The following is a 12,389-nucleotide window of genomic DNA, read 5'->3' on the forward strand; positions in this document are numbered from 1 at the left end:
TTATTTCCAGCTTTCAGTTTCAAGATTTTTGTTCAGCTGCTCATGTTTAGTGGACTCTGTTTTCTGCACACAAATCATTTGCAAGCCTATCTTGAGAGTGTAGTTATTGCTCCAAAGTATTTACTATGCAGTTTCTGTAAGTCAAACTCAGACTTTGGTTGGCTGAGAAATGTCCACTTCATCTGTGGGCTATTTATGTCCCACCATGGGCAATTAGTTCAATGTACTTACACGTAGAGCAGGGCAGGAAATTATTTCCCCATCCTATGAAAGTTTTTTATAGTTTTCCAGGGCAAAAAGTCTGTTCTACATCAGAATAAAACCAAGTCATCTGAGAGTTTTGCATGAAAACTAGGAGACCTCACCCATCCTAGAGTATTCATTCATCCAATGGATAGGGCATTTTGAGGTGGAAGAGCAAGAGTCCCCGCTCCAGTGGATGCTTATTTATACAAAGTGGATCCAAGAGAGAATAAGAAACCCATCCCAGAGGGACCAACCACTTGGTGCTAATGGTGTGGATCATTGAGGCTGAGATAAAGGCCCCTGGTCTGACTCGAACAGAGCAGGGACTTGTACCTGGACCTCTCCTACCTGCAGTAAGGAAGTCCTAGGTTTTGCTTATTGCGGTGTGAGTGAGATTTGTTTGGACCAGAAATTTTCAAGAGCTGAGAAATCTTTCCTGTCCAAATAGTGGCATGCATTACAGTGAAAAGTCCTGTGGAAGAAATTACGTTTTGCCCAGAAAAAATTGTGACCAGCTCCAGGTCCATACTCCTATAAGCGGAAGAAAAATTTAAACAGCTTCAATCGCAAATGCCAGTCTTCTTAAAAGTTAGGGCATTGATCTTCTCTGGTCTTGGCTACGTTTCAGCAGTTATTTGGTCTAAATTTCGTATGAAAATGCATTTTTATAGGTTTAGGTTTTAAGGCTAGAAGGGACTTTTGGGATCTATACCTGACCTCCTATATTTCATGGTTATAGGGCCATAGAGTTGTGCACTATATTTCACCCAGTTAGCCTGCTTTGAACCCAATAAGTTGGGTTAGACTTCATGGAGGGGAGCCCCTGAGACAAGGAGATTGCCACAGCCATGATGCTCCCACCTTGGGGGTTTGCTGGGAGGTATGTTGCAGAAATGCAGTGTCCACAGCTGCTGAGGCTGAGAGTCCCCAGCAGTTGCAGGACTTGCAGCCCCAGCTGGGCAAGATGCAGCCCTCTGGCTGGGAGTCCCCAGCTGATGAGGCTTCCAGCCGCAGAGGGGAGACCCTGCTACATTCAAACTCATTAGTAACCAGCTATAAAGTTAGTGCATGTTTTCAAGATCTAACTTTGTCTCTGGTTGAAGCTTTTTATTGTATGATAAGTACCTTGCAGGTGTAGCTGGTCTCAAGGTAATTGTGCAATTATCTAGGAATTGTGTGATATCTGTAACATGTAGAGGGCCATAGGGTGGTGCAGGGATCAGTCCCGGACTTCATCTAAGTCGGGGCGAGCAATTATTCCGGGCATTATTTTTACTCAATTATTACTGAGTTTTGGCAAGCCATCGAGGGCTGCATGACAGGCAGCCAGGGGAAGATAAATATTAATTTTCTAAAATTTTTAGGGGCCCTGTGCGCTGAACAAAATGGCCTGGTGGGCCGCATCTAGCCCCCGGGCTGCATTTTGCCCACCCCGGTCTAAGTCAATATTTGCATTAATGATTTTGGAAGATGAATCAGAACTCATGCTTGAGGTGATATATTTTATTAGACCAACTAGATATTTGCAAAAAAACCCCCAAAATCTTTATTTGCAAACTTTTGGGCACAGGTACCCTTCTTCAAGGATAGGAAAAAAGATTGTAAAAATTCTCCTGGGTAGAAATGAAAGTTCATATATCATAGGAGAGTTGAAGTTGTGGTAAGATCTCCTGTTTGAAACAGCTCATTTTATGCAGATTAGGCTCAGAGAGAAGTTGGAATAATCTGTTTACCTTGAAGGTGTTTGGTGGCAACCAGGATCTTCTGGCCAGGAATTTCTTACGTGGGGAGGTATCTCTGGGCTCTCTCATAATGCGAACTGAGACATTTATTACATTTTAGATGATGCCAAGCCAGGAGGGTTGCAAGCCCTTTGGGGGATAGTTACAATTCAGGGTTATCTTGACAAATAAGAGAGATGTTCTTTCATGGGGATGGTCCTGCTTTGAGCAGGGGGTTGGATTAGATGATCTTCTGAGGTCCCTTCTGTCCCTAGTTTTCTATGATTTTATGAGATCCAATTCAGTAAGCAAAAATGCAAAGAAATACACTTAGGTAGTAATCAACTGCACAATGACAAAATTGAGAATAACTGGTTAGGTAGCCATTCTGCGAAGAAAAAAAAAAAGGACCTGGAGATTATTAAGGGATCAGAAAGTGAATATAAGTCAACAGTGTCATACAGCTGCAAGAAAAACAAACATCACTTTGGGATGCATGAATAGGAGTGTCAGCATGCAACATAATTCTTCCATTCTGCTCAGTACAGGTAAGGTTTCAACAGGATTAGTACGTTCAGTTTGGAGCTCTCTACTTCAAGACAGATCTTGATTAATTGGAGAATCCAGAAGAGGGTGACAAAAATGATCAGTGGTCTAAAACAGGTGACCTGAAGGAAGATTAGAAGAATTGAGTTTATTTACTCTACAGAAGAGAAAACAGAGGAGACAAGTGAGTCTGTAAAAAGTTGCCATGAAGAGAAAAGTTATAGCCCATGTCCACTGAGGAAAGAGCAAGAGTACAAGGCCTACATTTCATCAAGGGAGATTGAGGCTGCACATCAACAGGGAGATGCATTTTCTAACCCTGAGGACAGTTAAGAATAGGAGAGGAGGACCTGAGAAGATGGTGGAGTCTCCAGCATGGGAGGTTTTTAAGAACAGGTTAGACAAACATCTGTTAGGAATGGGTAGATCAGTTGTTTCCAGCCTTTTTTAGACTCAAGGCACCCCTCCATATCTTTTTTTTAACTGGGTGGCATATCAAAAACAAATGTATTTATTACAGTGCTTGCCACCTCATACAGCAGCCAGGTAATGTGTTGGGGTGCGGGGAGAGGTAAAGGGGATGAGTGTGTGCTTCCCTCCTTGTAAAAGGGCTAGACCGCGGGGGCAGGGAGAAGCCAGGCAAAGAAGAGGCTGAGCCTACGCTTGTCCTCTCACACCACTACTCACTCCTCAGAAGAACTCGCAGGGTGTCATAGCACTTGGCTGAGGAGCACTGGGGTAAATAGAGTTGATCTTGTCATGGGGCAGAGGGGTAGACTAAATGACCCCTTCCAACCTTTATTTTCTATGATTCCCATTTTCAAATGTAGATGCCAGACCTATGTTGCATATTCTAGTACCTATCTCACCGTTAGTGTCTACATAGGGGAAATCACCTCCATACTCCTCCTCCCTCTTCCCTGGGTTCCCATCCAAGGTTTTGGGCCTTCTTTTAGCCCTTCTTTGCATCTCACTGGCAGCTCATGTTGAGCTGTTTTCCTACTATGACCCCAACTCCTTTTTCAGAGTCCCTGCTTTCCAGGATGTAGTACCCCCTTCATTAAGTTAGAAGCATGCACCTTGTCTCTGGATGTACAGCTTGCATTTGACTGACTTAAACCACGTTTTGTTTGCATTACCAAGTGACCTATACTGCCCTGGAAGACCACCCTGTCATCTGAATCTAGCACTCCACCACTCTCATTGTCCCCAGCAAACGAGGTCCTGTAGAACCTCATTAGGAATTTCGCCATTAAATGATGAATCCTCATGGGCAATAACTTTGAGATCTATCAATCAGTTCTTAACATATTAATGTGTGCTCTGATAAAAAGTCCAACACCTTGTTTCATTGAAGCATATTTTCTAGGAAGACCTCCACTTGAGATGAAGAATGTGCTTTCTCTTTGTTTAGGGGGGTAAATCAGTCTTCCTCCTAAAAATGTGTTGTCTTTCTAATGCATTTCTTTTCTTTTGTTGACTTACACCTTTTCTTTTTTCTAATGCCTTTCTCTGCTATATTAGAAAATCTTTCAGTACCTGGAAGTTTCAAATAGATCCAGTATTCATATCTATGTCTTGTCCTAAACTGCCAAATAGTATGGTTATATAAACTGCTGGTCGCCACATTTCATTGTGGTTATTTTTCACTCGTGCATTACATGATTGCTATGCATCCTATTCTTACGTGCTAGTTTATTAAGCTCAATATACATGTACGTTTGTAATCAGAGTGATAAAGTTGTCTAAAATCCAATGTCCATAACTTATTCACCCCACCAAGTTGCATATGAGGACTTTAATATTTGTTAGATGCTTCATGGTAATTAGTTTCTCTAAAGTTATTTAGAAAGGAACGGATCTACCATGCATCTAAAGGCCCATAAATTGCATGGTACATGTTAGCTAGGGGGAGATTGCAAGATATAACAGTAATAGTGGTGAAAAATGGTAAGTGTTGTAAGAGGTGTAGAAGACAGATGTTCTGAGACTTTCAAAAGGACTCGCATGCCTATTCCCTGATCAAAGGTCACATCTTGTCCGTCTGGTAGTATTTCAGCAAATGCTTGCATCATTGCACTGTAAAACAGTGACATACATCCCAGTATAACTGTAATGTTTAGTCACTAGCTTCCTAGGGGGAAGAGGGCTGAAGACAGATCCAATACGTGAGATAATTTGGACTTCAAACCAAACCTTTCATGTAGTTACCTCCCACACTGCAATCTGATGTTGCTGTTCAGCCAAGATTTTATTCTGTGGAATAAAGGGGGGAAGGGGGAATAACCAGTAGGAGGCTTTTTGGGGCATGGAGTGGTATTTTGCTGCTGTTGTTCTATGTTTGTACTGAGCTTGGGCCCTTGTCCATGAGGGGGGCTGCAAGGTGCTAATGAAAATAATTAATAGCAATAATAATCCAAAAATGAGGAGTAACATGGGAGGGAGCTGCTGAGAAAGAAAAGAAAAAAAAAAAGCAAATTGCAAGAACAATTTTTGTGATTTTTTTTTTTTGAGCAATTAAAATCGGTGAGTTTCAGCATTTTCAATCTTGAAAAAATCAAGGGGGAAAGAAAATACACAGTTTTATCTTTGCATTCAACTGTTTCTATACATCATCTCTTATGGCTCACGGTACAGCGAAGCCCAATGAATAGATGCATATTGATCAGTAGTTCAAACATCTGGGGTTTGCACATCTGAAATACCTAAAGCTTGCACATGACATTAGGACTGGAAGGAACCTCCCACTGTCCTATGATTCGACTTGTGAGAGGCTTAATAGCAATGAAATAAGTGAATGGGTCTGGCTAATCTCTTTAAAAAAAAAAAAAAAGTCAATTACTTAATGAAAAATATATGCAGGTTTTACTCCAAACCTTTTGCAGGCATTCAGCCATCCTTGCAAAACATCTGCCCGTCACACACCATCAAGGTTCTTCACAAATTTAGGTACACACAATTTTCAGTCTATATTGAAAAGATTTAAACTTTGGGTTGTCTTTTTTTTTCAGTGTAAAATATCTCCCCAGGAGAAGAAAGAAGTTTCCTTCTCCACAACAACAACTCAAAGCTTAGTCATCTGTTGGCCTGACATTTGGTAATGGAGCTTCTGAAGTGAGGTTATCAGATAACACAGCCAAGTGTTGATGCTCTCGTGGATTGAAGTCCAGGGGGTCCGGAGACTTCGACACAAAACCAGACGTCTGCTTAAGTTGGCGCACGAGAAGCACTGAAATCAGCAGGGCCACTTACGGTTCATGAAACGTATGAGTATCTGCAGGATTTGTGGCCTTACCTTTTACAGTTGATCCGACTTCTGACCACAGCTGACTAGGACATCGTTTTCCAATCACGCAACAACCAATTTTTCCCCTGTCTCAAATTGAGAGGAAAATTCATAATCTTGAAAATTTCTGTAAAGCGATAAAAAAAAAAATTAAAAATCAGTGCATGTCAGTCAAAGATACCATTTTTGATTATGATTCTTTCTACATTCTAAATAGAAATGAATTACATTTTAAAGCTAAAGAGTAATTATGACCAGGAAAATAATTTATTTTTTAATTGTTGTAATGGGATGGGTTGACAATTAAAAATAAATAAATAACCCTCTTTCCTGTGATAGCTTTCAAAATCAGCCATTTTTTTCTTTCTTTTCTAGATAAAAATTAAGGGGAAACAAAAAAATAATAATTTGGAAAAAACTCTTGCCGGGTCGATTGTTAACTGCACAAACTGGCCAGGGCAGGTCTCCTCACATCTGTCTGTTGGCTTCTTCATGTATCAAATGAGGAAGAAGATAATGAATAATGAATTCCTTCAGTGGAATTTATTTCCTTGGAGAAAAAAAAAATTACCTTCCAGCCGTTCTCAAAATCATTTTTTTTTCCCTCTGAAAAACATCCATTCTAATTCTGGCAAGAAATGTTGGAACTGTCTTTTTTGGGGGGTTTCATTTGGCTACAAATAACAAAACGTTAGTTCAGTTTTGCTCTAAAACAACGCCAAACCCAACGCACGTGGAAGTGCTGATTTCAAGGGCAGTTCTTCCTTCCCTTTCCGTCAAAGTTGGCTTCCGACTCCAAAAGTTTTTCAAGTTTTGTTCGGGGGACAGGTTCCGCTTTGGCCTTTCCGTGTTTGGTTCTTGTTGCTAGTGAGTAGAGGTGGGGCGAGAAGAAGCAGGAGAATGAATAGAGAACAGTCACCGGTCGTTACCTCCTTCTCCCAGGTATTGCAGGTAGCACGGCCAAGCAGAGTTTTGAACGGTGTTTCTGTTCTGACCCCACCAGTAAGGAAACTCATGACCGCGCCTAGAGGCTGTTAGCAGACGCATTCAGTGCTCTAGGCCTTGGATCACCCTCCTACTTCTCACGTCCCAGTCATAAGCTGGACGTTTTTCCAGAATCATGCATAAATGATGGCTCTTCCTGTTGCTGCAGGAAGGTCCTCCTTTCATAGTTTCATAGTTTCTAGGGTCGGAAGGCACCTGAGTAGATCATCTAGTCCAATCCCCTGCCATGGCAGGACAGAGTACTGGGGTCAAACGACCCCGGCAAGATGTACAAGGAGTTGGCAAAGGAGCAGGTGCTCCGTGGTCTACTCTGCACTTCACCGCAGTCTCCTGTATTCGTGTCACTTGTGTTTGATCATGTTTGTTTCTGATCTTCCCGCTGGCGGGCGCAGGCTGCTCAGGCATTGCCATGTTGACCCGCCTGTATCAGCCCCTCTGGGAAGGCCTTCCGGGGGTTCCAGGTGCATTTCAGGGCATCTGGTCGCACTGAACCTTTCCTGCCATAACCGCAGTCAGCCGCAGCATCCAAGGGTGCGATACTGGTCACCCATCTCTTCCGCACCATTTGGTGACCACAGGATGGATGTCCGGGGGGCTTTCCACCTGCTGTGATCGTTCTTCTTGGCTCACTACTTTTCTTCCGGTATCAGGCGCTAGGGCTGTGCGAAATTTCGCCTGCTGTTTCGATTCGACGCTGCTTCAACTCATTCTGAGCTGGAAGCAGCAACGTTGAATCGAAACAAAGGACTTTGAAACAGCCTCGAAACACCGTGGCGCACAGCCCTATGAATCGGTACGGCGACCACCAGCAAGTACAAGCTATCTTTTGATGTTGGCTTTAGACAGCCTGTTATTTCACGACACTGCCTGTTTAGAGCGGGGTTTGGTTTCTTGGCATGACCTGATCATCCCGCACTGGACATGCATGCTCGGCGGTGGAGTACCACCGGGCAACAGCAGTGGCTTGTCTCGCGCTGCGTATGCTGGACTGAAAATCATGCCAGTGACGGTAAAGACCGTCCGGACCCTACTCAGCTGCCGGAGCTGTGGGTGGTATTTTGCCTGGACTAATATGCACGGGAGTACGCCCTCGACTACAGCCTCCAAGGGGGAGACCCCCTGTTGTCCACCCACCGGTTTCCAGCCCGTCTTGCCTCAAGAGTGCAGCTGTGGCCAGCCCTTAGTGTAAAGGGAAGAAGCTCCTTGCACCCAAAGCTCCTTAACCACGTAGGGCGGCAGCCACAGCCTGGGATGGGTAGCCCAGTGATGCCACCCAAGCAAGATAGGCTCCCAGAAGAAATTCAACAGGAACTTCGTTGCGGAGGACCCCGAAGTCTCCCTAAACCAGTGATTCTCGGCAGGGTGCTGCGGTGCGGCGCCAGGTGCCTTTAGCGGGTGCTGCAGGGGCGCTGCCGGGCGAGGCAAGCCAAACCCAGAGATTTCAAACGGGACCCGGGAGTGCTCAAGACTTCCTGCCCCACGGCAATCTCCACGGGAGAAGAAGTGCTCTAGCCTTTTTTCCCCCCCACCCCCCGCCCCGGAGCGAAAACTCAGCGCTGGCAATTTGGAGGGAGAGGGGCGCGTCTCCAGCCGAAAAAGACCTCAAACCGCTGGATCAAGCCAGCTCCCACGAGGACGGGGGGCGCCTGCTCAGCCTCCGTGCCCTTCCCCAGCAACCCGCGGCGGCCCGCCGGATCCCGCGTGGGAGCGGGAGGGCTTGCAGGGGGAGGGCCGGGAGAGCTCGCGCCTCCCCTGCCCCCAACACTGCCGCGGTTGTGTCAGGCAGTGGCAGTGTTGAGCCCACGAAGCCAGCCTGCCAGCCGGCATCTCGCAGCCGGGCCGCGCGGCGCTGCCAGCCGCCGGGGCCGGGGCCGGGGCCGGGGCCGGGGCCGGGCCGGGCCGCCTCGGCGCGGCGCAGGGCGAGCCGTGGAGCCGGGCGCCGCGGCCCTGATGAGCCTGCCGTGACCAGCGCCCGCTCCGCCGCTGCCGGCCCGCCGCCGCCCCGCACAGCCCCGCGGCGCGGCCGCGTGCGGAGCCGGGCTTTTTTTTTTTTTTTTACCCCGGGCACTGGTTTCCGCCCCCCCCCCGCCCGACCCGATTCATCTGATTGCAGATCCTGCTCAAATTAGCCAGCCCTGGGTGTGCGTGTGCGTGTGCGTGTGTGCGGGGCGGCGGGGGGGGGGGTGCGTGTGAATTGGAGCCAGCCCAGGACTCCGGCTTGCCAGACGCCATTTTTCCCCCCCTTCTCGATCTGTCTCTCTATATTTATCTATCTATCATCTATCTATCCATCGCGCCCCGTGCCTCGCATCGCCGCCCGCCCGCCCTCCCGCCCTCCTCCCCTCCCTCCCTCCCTCCCTCCCTCCCCTCCCCCGCCCGGCGGCGCGGCTGTGCGCTGCCCCCGTCTGACAGATGAGCACCGCCATGGCTTTGCCGCAACACGAGCAGGGACACCTCCGGGGGCTCCGGCGAGGCACCGGCACCGGCACCGCCATCTGACGGGGGACGAGCCGAGGCGCCCGGCGGCCCGCGGGGACATGGGTCAGTAGCGCCGGCGGAGCCCCGCGTCCCGCCCGCGCGTGTGCGTGTGTGCAGGGGACGCGTGTGCCTCTGCGTGTGCAGGGGACGTGTGTGCCTCTGCGCGTGCAGGGTCCCTATGGGGGGGGGTCTGTAGGGGTGCGCGTATGCGTGTGTGTCTATGTGTCTGCGTGCAGGAGTGCGTGTTTGTGTGTGTCGGGGGGGTCGGGGGGGTCGGGGGGGGGGTCCCTCCCGTCTCTGCTGCATGCAAAAGTTAATGTCTCCCTCTCTCCCCCGCGCCGTGACTTCGCCATGGCGCGGGAAGAGCGTTTCTGTGTCTGATGTTTGCCCGTCTCTGCGCCGGGCGGGCATGGGAGACCCCCCCCCGCCCCCTCCCCGTGGCTGGCTGGGGGAGGGAGGCGATCCTGGGTGCTGGAAGGGGGGGGTCTGCACATTTGGGGGGAGTTTGCATAATGTATTTTGTGTGTGCGTGTGCCCCCCCCCCAGCACCCCCTCCCAACCCGGGCTGTCTGCGCTGGATGGTGCTGGGGGAGGTGGCAGGAGGGTGGGTGGGGTGGGGGGCATCCTCCCCCCCATTGTAAACTGCAGGTTAAGTGGAGCTAGAGAGCAGCTCTGTAACCTTGCCGGGGGATGCCATGGTGGCTTTTCCGCGCTTCGTGCACCCGGGCCTGGGGAGCCCTGGAGAGGGGCTGGGCTGGGCTGGGGGGAGAAGGGACCCTCCGCAGGGCCTGCACCAGCACAGCCCGGGCCCGCCGGTGGTGCCCCGCTCCCGAGCCAGCCTGCCTCAACACACAGATCCGGGCTTATTTTGACATTGAAAAGGACGCGCACTCCCTAAAAGCAGCAGTTTCCAGCACTGAACAAGCGTGTGTGCCGGGGGGGGGGGGGCGAGGGGGGTAATTCATGCAGGAAACCCCCCCCACACACACACACACAACTGTTTCAGGAGCAGACTGCGCTCAGCATCATCAGGGCTTACCCCGGGATTATCCTGACTCCCGGTGGAAGGGATCCCAGGGCAGGAGGGCAATGAAGCTGGGTGGGTTTGGGGGTGGGGGGAATACCCAGCGCAGAGCGGCGTGGGGTAGCGGCTTGCGGGGGGGGGGGGCGTGGGGTAAAAGCAGCCTGGGGGCATCAGCCTGCCTGCTGGAGAGGGCAATGCACCCACCCCCCATCCTGATTTCCCCCCGTCCACCCGGCAGCGTCCTGGCTTAGACTGGAGATCGCATCTCTCCTGCGTTTCCTGGCTTGGGGGCTAGGAGAAGGATGGGGGGGATCGGGTCGGGCTGGGGGGCATCGAGTGGGCTTAGGAGGGGGTAGTGGGAGGTCAGGCGGGGGTGGGGGGGTCAGGTAGGGTTTGGAGGGGGTGTGGAGCTCAGGTGGGGTTAGGCTGGGGGAAATAGTAGGGTTAGGATTGGGTGTGGGGTTGGGTGGGGTTAGGAATCGGTGGGGGGGATATCGGGTGAGGTTGGGGGATCAGGTAGGAGTAGGAGCGGGTGGGGGAGATCAGGTCGGCTTGGGAGGCATCAGGTGGGGTTAGGAGGGGGTGGCGAAAGGTCAGGATCAAGAAGGGTTAGGAGGGGGTGTGGCACTCCGTGGGGTTAGGCTGGGGGGATCAAGTAAGGTGAGGGTGGGGTGTGGGGCACAGGTGGGCTTAGGCTGGGGGGAATCAGGTGGGGTTTGGAGGGGGTGTGGGGGCTCAGGTAGGGCTAAGTGTGGGTGTGGGGTCTCAGGTAGGGTTACGAGGGGGTGTGGGGAGCTCAGGTAGGGCTAGGTGGGGCTCAGGTAGGGCTTGGAGGGGTGTGGGGGGCTCAGGTAGGGCCAGGAGGGGGTGTGGGGGGCTCAGGTAGGGCCAGGAGGGGGTGTGGGGGGCTCAGGTAGGGTTAGGAGGGGGTGTGGGGGGGCTCAGGTAGGGTTAGGAAGGGGTGTGGGGGGCTCAGGTAGGGCTAGGTGGGGTTTGGAGGCTCAGGTAGGGCTTAGAGGGGGTGTGGGGGGCTCAGGTAGGGCTAGGTGGGGCTCAGGTAGGGCTTGGAGGGGTGTGGGGGGCTCAGGTAGGGTTACAAGGGGGTATGGGGAGCTCAGGTAGGGCCAGGAGGGGGTGTGGGGGGCTCAGGTAGGGTTAGGAGGGGGTGTGGGGGGGCTCAGGTAGGGCTTGGAGGGTTGTGGGGGGCTCAGGTAGGTTTAGGAAGGGGTGTGGGTGGCTTCAGGTAGGGCTAGGTGGTGGTGTGGGGGGGCTCAGGTAGGGTTAGGTAGGGTTGTGGGGGGCTCAGATGGGGCTAGGAGAGGGTGTGGGGGGCTCAGGTAGGGCTAGGAGAGGGTGTGGGGGGCTCAGGTAGGGCTAGGAGGGGTGTGGGGGGCTGGGGGTGTGGGGCGGGGGCGGTTGGGGAGGGAGGCTCCGGCAGGCGAGGTTCAGGCCGTGGCCCCACGCTCCCGGGTCAGGCCTGTGCTGGCCGGTGGCAACGGGCGGATTTCTGAGCCGTTTCCACTTCCCGGGCCTGTCCCTCCGGGCCCCGGGAGGGAGCAGGGCCGAGGTGGCAGGGCCGGGCTCTCCTGGCTGCTGTGACACTTGGGTGCGTGATCCCTGCTGTCTGCCTGCTGCCTGGGGGAGCCATCACGGGGCCAGGCAGGAGTAGGGGAGAGAGAAAGGAGTGTGTGGATGGCTCTGCTGGGGGGAGCTTTGCAGGGAGATGGAGAAAGAGACCTGGGGGGAAAAAAAAGCAAAAAGTTCTGCAAAAACCCCACTCCGGTCCCTCTGGGCTGGTGGGAGAGGCAGGCTTGCCGCCGTCCCTGGCGATCCTGTAATCCAAGTTGAGCACTGGGAGGAGTAGGTGGCAAAGAAATGCAAGAGGGGGACAGGCTGGAGGAAGCAGGATTTCTCCGGCGCATGCTGCAAGGAGAGGTGTTTCATTAACTGCTGGGAGGGAACCAGCCCCCAGCCTGGGCAGCTGGGGCAGCCGCAATTCTGCAGGCTCTGATATGCCATGGGGTGGCCGGCGGGTTGCCTTATGTGTCCATCTGTCAAATGAAAAAGGATGTTCTGGGCAAGT

General features: G+C 51.5%; 1 protein-coding gene and 1 long non-coding RNA gene across 2 annotated transcripts in view; one reads left to right on the forward strand and one right to left on the reverse strand.

Annotated features, from left to right (window-relative positions):
• Positions 1 to 1,790: 1,790 nt before the first annotated feature.
• LOC149867971 (uncharacterized) lies at positions 1,791 to 8,540 on the reverse strand. Its single transcript, XR_016441158.1, has 4 exons — positions 8,406 to 8,540; positions 5,809 to 5,926; positions 2,454 to 2,635; positions 1,791 to 2,355 (listed from the first exon to the last, which is right to left on the reverse strand). It is a non-coding gene; the product is annotated as an uncharacterized LOC149867971 (long non-coding RNA).
• A 449-nt stretch (positions 8,541 to 8,989) lies between these two features.
• SETBP1 (SET binding protein 1) overlaps positions 8,990 to 12,389 on the forward strand; it is a 342,039-nt gene continuing 338,639 nt past the window's right edge. Inside the window, exon 1 of the mRNA XM_090037726.1 lies at positions 8,990 to 9,345. The gene's annotated coding sequence lies outside the window, so the exon portion shown is untranslated. The remainder of the gene's footprint in view (positions 9,346 to 12,389) is intronic.

This window comes from Crocodylus siamensis, chromosome 3 (assembly GCF_052110815.1).
Source record: "Crocodylus siamensis isolate JL-2025a chromosome 3, ASM5211081v1, whole genome shotgun sequence".
In the NCBI taxonomy this organism is placed as follows: domain Eukaryota; kingdom Metazoa; phylum Chordata; order Crocodylia; family Crocodylidae; genus Crocodylus; species Crocodylus siamensis.